Below are 6,816 nucleotides of genomic sequence, written 5' to 3'. Positions count from 1 at the left end.
TCTGAAGTATACAATCAATTATCCATTAATCATTTTTAAACAGAGTTTGAGATTGCTCCAATGTTAACAGATTTTTTTTTTTTTTTTTTTTTTTTGTCTTCACAAATTAATAAATAAATTGAGTTCTGGAGATTTTGAAGTTCATGGGGTCTTTTTTTTTTTGCATGTGACGAGCCATGAGTGCATTAAATGGTTCTCTGCTGCCCTCTCGTTGTCGAATAAAAACAACCAGGGCCGGCCCAAGGCTTCAGGGGGCCCTAAGCAGGATTTTATTTGGGGCCCCCTTGGTGCAAACAATATGACAAATTATGGTCAATCCTTGATAATTCGCACACTATAAATTTAAAACACACATTATCGATTTGATTCGCTGTAGCTGTGTTGCTTACATCATAAAATATATGTTATAAGAAAATTCTAAATATTATTCTGCAGAAACAACTTCCTATTGATCCAACTTTTTATATGACTACTTGCCACAAATCTAAATAATTAGACACAAAACATTAATATGGGCTGGCAGAAACAAAAGCAGCTGGAAGTAGCCAATAACATACTTAGTTTTATTATCATTCAGGCACAAGACGCTGCCAAACAGTCAAACATAGTGACAATAAAGATAATTTTTTTTAAATTGGATATAACTGTTAACACTGAAAAAAAATCATATTGTATTTTGTAGCTAAAATAACTTAAAACATCTATTTAAATTAAAATAAAACTAAATCAGGAAGCATTTTCTAGACATACTCGCATATCAATCAAATTAGTAAATACGTACAAAACTTTTTCAGTTTTCAGAAATAATTCTAAATTAAGTGAATTTTTTTTATTTTTTTTGTAAAACAAATTAATCTGCCAATGAGATCAGTAAAATAATCTTATTTAAAACCTAAAACAATATTTTTTATTTACCCTAATTGGCAGATTATTGAGCTTTTTTAGTGAAAAATTCACATCATTTTAACTAAAAATCTGTCTAGAAAATGTTTATTGGTTTAAGAATTTTTAGATATTTGGACTAAAAATCACACAAAAACAATAAGAAAGAAAATAATTTTGCAGTGTATTTACCAACTGTCAATTGTATAAATCAGAAGCTTATTTTTTATCACCAAGTTCATGAAAAAGCATCTTGCTGCTGTTCCAGGCACTGCTGCTTCAATCACGATATCAATGATTCTGCAATATATTGATAGATCACAAGAAAACCAGCCACAATATATCACAATTTTGGTAAACGAAGGGGGGAAATGCATAAAAAATGTATGATGAATTTCTTTTATAAACACTCATTTATAGAATTGCAACAATGTAAACCAAGTGCACATCTGTCAAACAAGCTTAAAAATGCTGATGTGCAAAGATTAGTTTATCAGTGAAGAGAGCACATCTCTATCACAGCAGCAGAATCTCAATTTAGTGGAATATCCCTTTAAGAAAAAAACTGCCAAAATAGTAATTTATTGCATTCTGTAAACTTAAAACACTCATTACAACTTGACCAACTAATTTTATGGAAATATGGAAACATTTTATGCTTAGCCCTGGTTTATTTTTAATTAAAAAAAAAAATGTATTCCCACAATTTTTTCAACTGATCAGAATGCTCTGAGAGGTGAGCACAGACTCCATAAGCACGTATGTTTTCAGCAGTGGAGAACATTAGTTATTTACTCATCTATTTAAGTTTTTTAATTCCCCTATTTTTTTTGCCAAAATACCTTCTACAAGACTTTGACAAGGTCTGTAAGAGTCAAATAAACGCAGGGCCCTTCAAATTATATGTTTATGTCCTATTAATATCTTTATATACTTTGGCGGAGGTTAAAAGTTTGAGCACATAAGAAGTTGCACTGGCCGCGGGCACGCGCGAGCGATATAGCGAACTGAAAGCGCGTCTGTTAGAAAGAAACTAGTGGCAAATTCGGGGGAGCTGGATGTCTGAAACACACAAATACATTGGTCCAGCTTGGACAGAAGAAAGTGTCTGTATGCCTGAGATATTCACCATTGCAATAGCTCATCTCAGTGGTTTACATGACGCTGGTGTAGGTCTAAAGCAGGTCGCACACCAGAAGCGCCGCTCGGCGCCGCGACACGGCGCGTACATGACAGATTAAAGTATCGCACACCAGACGCGCACATTCGAATGATATTTAACATGAAACTAATCAGATGGCGCTCTGTGGCGCGGCTGAAAAATGAACTGCGTCCTGAGCCGTCGCCGGGCGCCGCCGACAGCCGCCGACTTGCGGCGCCGGTGTGTGTATCCTGATAGAAACCTATAATTAGAATTCTAAAATACGTGGCGCTGCGCGGCGCGCCGCCGAGCGTCGCTTCTGGTGTGCGACCTGCTTAATGATCCGCCATTACGGGAAGCGCCACCTGGTGGCGGCTAGGTGTACTGTAGCTAAAGCGGTTATCTGCTGCAGTCAGTGTGGAAAACTGATTAATTAAATCAGATCTTTTATAAATTTAGGTAAATATCTTGGCGCCCGAGTATGTATCGCGGTCAGAAATAACACTATAAATGGCCATATATTTTGTCCCACCACTAATCCACAACTCAACAAACTAAAACGAAAGTCACACAATAATTTCAAGCACTCTTGGGGGCCCCCTGGTGGCCACGGGGCCCTAAGCAGCCGCTTAGTTCGCTTATGCCTTGGGCCGGCTCTGGCCCTAACCTAAACGTAAACCCAATTAGTACCTTACTAATTATTAACAAACAGCTAGTTAGTTTATTATGCTAGTAGTGTTAGTTTAATTGTTTGTTAATACTGTGAATTGTGACCTAAACTGAAAAAGTGTTGCCAAAAGGTCCAGCATTTGTCCTTTTAATTATTTTATGTAATTGAATATTATATATTTAACAAATAATGAATATAATATATTTATATTCAATATATATTCCTGTCACGTCTGTGTTTTTGAGGCTGTTTGCTCACTTCATTCGTTTTTTTTTTTTTTTGTTCTGATCAGATATCCATCCGATCGCTCAAACCACTTCAGAAGGTCATCTGGGATGCGTTCCAGATGAAACTGGACAGGTCTAATCATAACCTGAAATGAGCTTAAGTGAGAATTGGTGTCTGTACTGCAGTTCGTTGGCCTATGCTAAAGCACGTAGTTCAATAGGCCTAGATGTAGACTAAATGAGCAGTCAGTCTTGTTGAGGCTAGCCTACTCCTAATTGAGTGGAGGAACTATGACGTCAATTTGTATGCAAAAACCCGGAAGCGAGTTAGAATTTTAGCAGTTCCGGTTCCTTCGTCCCAAAGTCAATGGGTTTTCTCGATGGGGTTTCAGTAAAATCGCTTAAATAAGGTTCGTGGCAAACACAAACTCAAAATACTTTCACGTTTTGTTCTACCACATAAAACACATCACTTACAGCACACTCTTGAATTTTTTAATGGGTTATGCTTCTTTAAAAAGACGCTTGCTATCAAGTTGCTAAATGGGACTACAGGCGGCGTCGGAGACATTACACGTCATCGAGCTGATCTGGTCTGGAGCGCAGCTCGCTCGTGTTGGGCATTTGGATTAGTCTGTTATTTAGGTGTTTTCATGAATAGTATTATATAGTTTGTAGTATTATTCTATTTGGGAATTCAGATTGTGTGCAGATAATTCCTTCACTTGTAAAGGCTGACGAGACAGATTCATTTGCTAATCATTTATGCTAATTAAACAATATTATGAAGATAACGTTACTGCCTACTAGTGCAGCCGGTCTCTCTCCTGCTCTCAGTAATGCAAACGTATGAATAAACGTGTAGAACTACATGCATGTAGGTCAGTAAATGGTGAGTGCATTTTCATTTTTAGGGTGAACTATCTCTTTAGGGACTCAATACTTTGGTTGCCAAATCCAATAAAACAAGGTCTAATGGACCTTGTGCCATGCTAAGCAAGCGTCTCTCTCTTTATAGACGTCCGACCGTTTAAGCACTCTTTGGTTGTCAAAAATAAAAAGACACAAATAAATTGTAGTGATGAGACCCTCTATTTAGGATATAAATTTGCCATACATATAATATTTTTAGGTGACGCAGTAGGTAGTGCCGTTGCCTCACAGCAGGAAGGTCACTGGTTCGAGCCTCAGCTGGGTCAGCTACCGTTTCTGTGTGGAGTTTGCATGTTCTCCCTGCATTCGCGTGGGTTTTCCTCCGGGTGCTCCGGTTTCCCCCACAAGTCCAAAGACATGCGGTACAGGTGAATTGGGTGGGCTAAGTTTTCCGTAGTGTATGAGTGTGACTGAGTGTGTGTGTGTGTGTGTGTGTGGATGTTTCCCAGAGATGGGTTGCGGCCGGAAGGTCATCCGTTGCGTAAAAATTGTGCTGGATAAGTTGGCAGGTTAATTCCACGGTGGCGTGTAATAATAAAGGGACCAAGCCGAAAAGAAAATGAAGGAATAATATTTTTCAGATGCTTGAACTGTTATTGTCACCCTGAATGACCTTTTAGGGGATGTTTGGTGTCTTTTATTTAATTAGTTGTTTTGATGAGTGAAAACCTCCCCTTCAGTGTGTCTTTATGCCATTAACTATGTACTTTTTCAAAGGTCAAAAAGGTACTTTCAAGAACAACATTGGCTTATTTTTTTGAGCCCCTCCAAATCATGCTAACAAAAAATGCTGAAAATACCACAATAGGTTCTACTTTACTACTGACCATATTTAAATGCCACAGTTTGACTTCTGACAGATCGGAGCTTTAGTGTGACATCAGTTAAAGCTGCACTAGGTGATCTGCCAAAATGCTAACTGGTTAGCATAATATTTCAAATACAATCCCTCCCCTGCTGTCCAAAGCCACGCCTCCTGAAATCACCAACGCGCGCATTAAAGATGACGGACCCACTAGATCATGTCGCTCGCCAGTTAGAAAACTTGATAGTACTTTAAAAATACCACAATTCTGAACGAAAACATGCATTATATCTAGCACGTTTTCAGTTAGCAAGCAAAACTTGTCATGATGTGCAATATTTCATGCATGCAAGGATCGCATGCAAATAAAGAGCCATCGGCCCTTAATTTTTGTCATAGAATTGTGTATTAGATTAGATTGTACGTTAGATCAACAGCACAGACTGAACTTATAGCACCAGGTTAAACTTTCTGACCCCTTTATGGTAATCAAATTGAAAATGAACACAGGCCACAACTGACCATTGAGGATGATCTCCAAAATTAAACCAATGGACTTGTCCTGAACACATGCTGTCCACCAGTCTCCTTGAGGTTAGGTTATTAATATTAAATTAAAGAAATGAATAAATGATTATACAAACTATATAGCCCATGACTGTTAAAACTGTTGCACTTTTTGTGTTGGCAATATGCTCATGTTTATATAGGCCTATTGTTATGTGTGCAACATTTGTATATTTATAGCCACCTCTGAGAAATGTCGGGGTCACAATGGTTTTAAGCAAAGACTTAAAAAGTCATGCATTTGAAATAGTGACTGACACCTGCAGAAACCATGGTTGTGATGTTCCATTCCCATATAGACATGGTTACATCAAAACGAGTATTAAATATTAAGCCAAAAATATAAAACCGAATTACGTATACGCTACTATTTTTATAAAGTGATATGTGCAAATAAAAATACACACTTTTGTCTTTGCAGACTTTTCATCTTTGCATTAACTTGTGTTGTATTACAGTTTTTTTTCAGTCGCTTTGGTAAACTTCTCAGATTTGAAATTTGCTAAGCAGTAAGTGCATTTCTCAAAACAGCACATACAAATAACCAAACAGCATGGATTACATGCAAAGGCCAGTCTCTTGCTTAAAGTCCTTGGTTCATCTCTCAATGAACATGTCAGTGCCGTCAGAATGACAAGTCCTTGTGTCATTGTGTACAGATAAGACAGTCAAATTACTTACTCATGTTGTCAATGTAACAGCGTACTCTGGATGGACGTCCTCATGTAAGCTACGGCTAATTTATTTCATTTTTTTGCGGCTTGTACTGTGATTCGTTGCCAGATCATGTCATTGTGATACAGAAAGGAAAAGACAGCACTTCATAGGACAAAGAAAACAAAAAACAAACCCAAAACAAAAGTAGAAATGTGAACATAGGACAATCTCCTTTCAGATACACCTCACCTTCATTGGACAAAGTCCAGATTGACCTGGGAGCAATTTACCAATTACAGATTTAGAAAAAAACGTCTAATGGAAATCTACAGAAAAATGCATTATGACTAAATATTAAGACAACTTGTTCAACTTCTTTTATATATAATATATAACTTGACATTAACTTTTTTCTCACACCCCACTGGTCATTTTTACGAGACAAAATTTTGTTGTTGAAAACTGTAAATTTGACTTTTGCATGCAAAAAGTACTTGAGTAGGAGACATTTTACTCGATTTGGGTCATTAAAATAACTCTGACTACCAATATAATGATATAGGTAGCCTATATCTGCTGTAGTAACTTAAAACCTACAGTAGTTTGACAAAAAAAAAAGAAAAAAAGACCAAAACAATACCCATTCTTGTCTTAAGGAAATTTTTATTGAGCAATTTAAAAAGAAAAAAAAACAATAAGTTCATGACATGTTAAATATATAGTTCATTCTGCTGGTTTTAAACATACATACGTAATAATAAATACAGTCATGTAACAACCATAACATTACCATTATGTCTTAGGACATCTTTGATTAACTTTTTACTACCTTCCCCAAATGTTGACTAATGAAGGTACATTTTTAACAACTATTTACTTGTTAGGCTACTTTATTGTCAAACCACGTTGCGTACAAATGCATTCAACAGACCTG

Source organism: Danio rerio, chromosome 1 (genome assembly GCF_052040795.2).
Source record: "Danio rerio strain M-AB ecotype USA chromosome 1, GRCz13ab, whole genome shotgun sequence".
NCBI classification, from domain to species: Eukaryota; Metazoa; Chordata; class Actinopteri; order Cypriniformes; family Danionidae; genus Danio; species Danio rerio.
Note: the sequence above shows the minus strand (reverse complement) of the source record.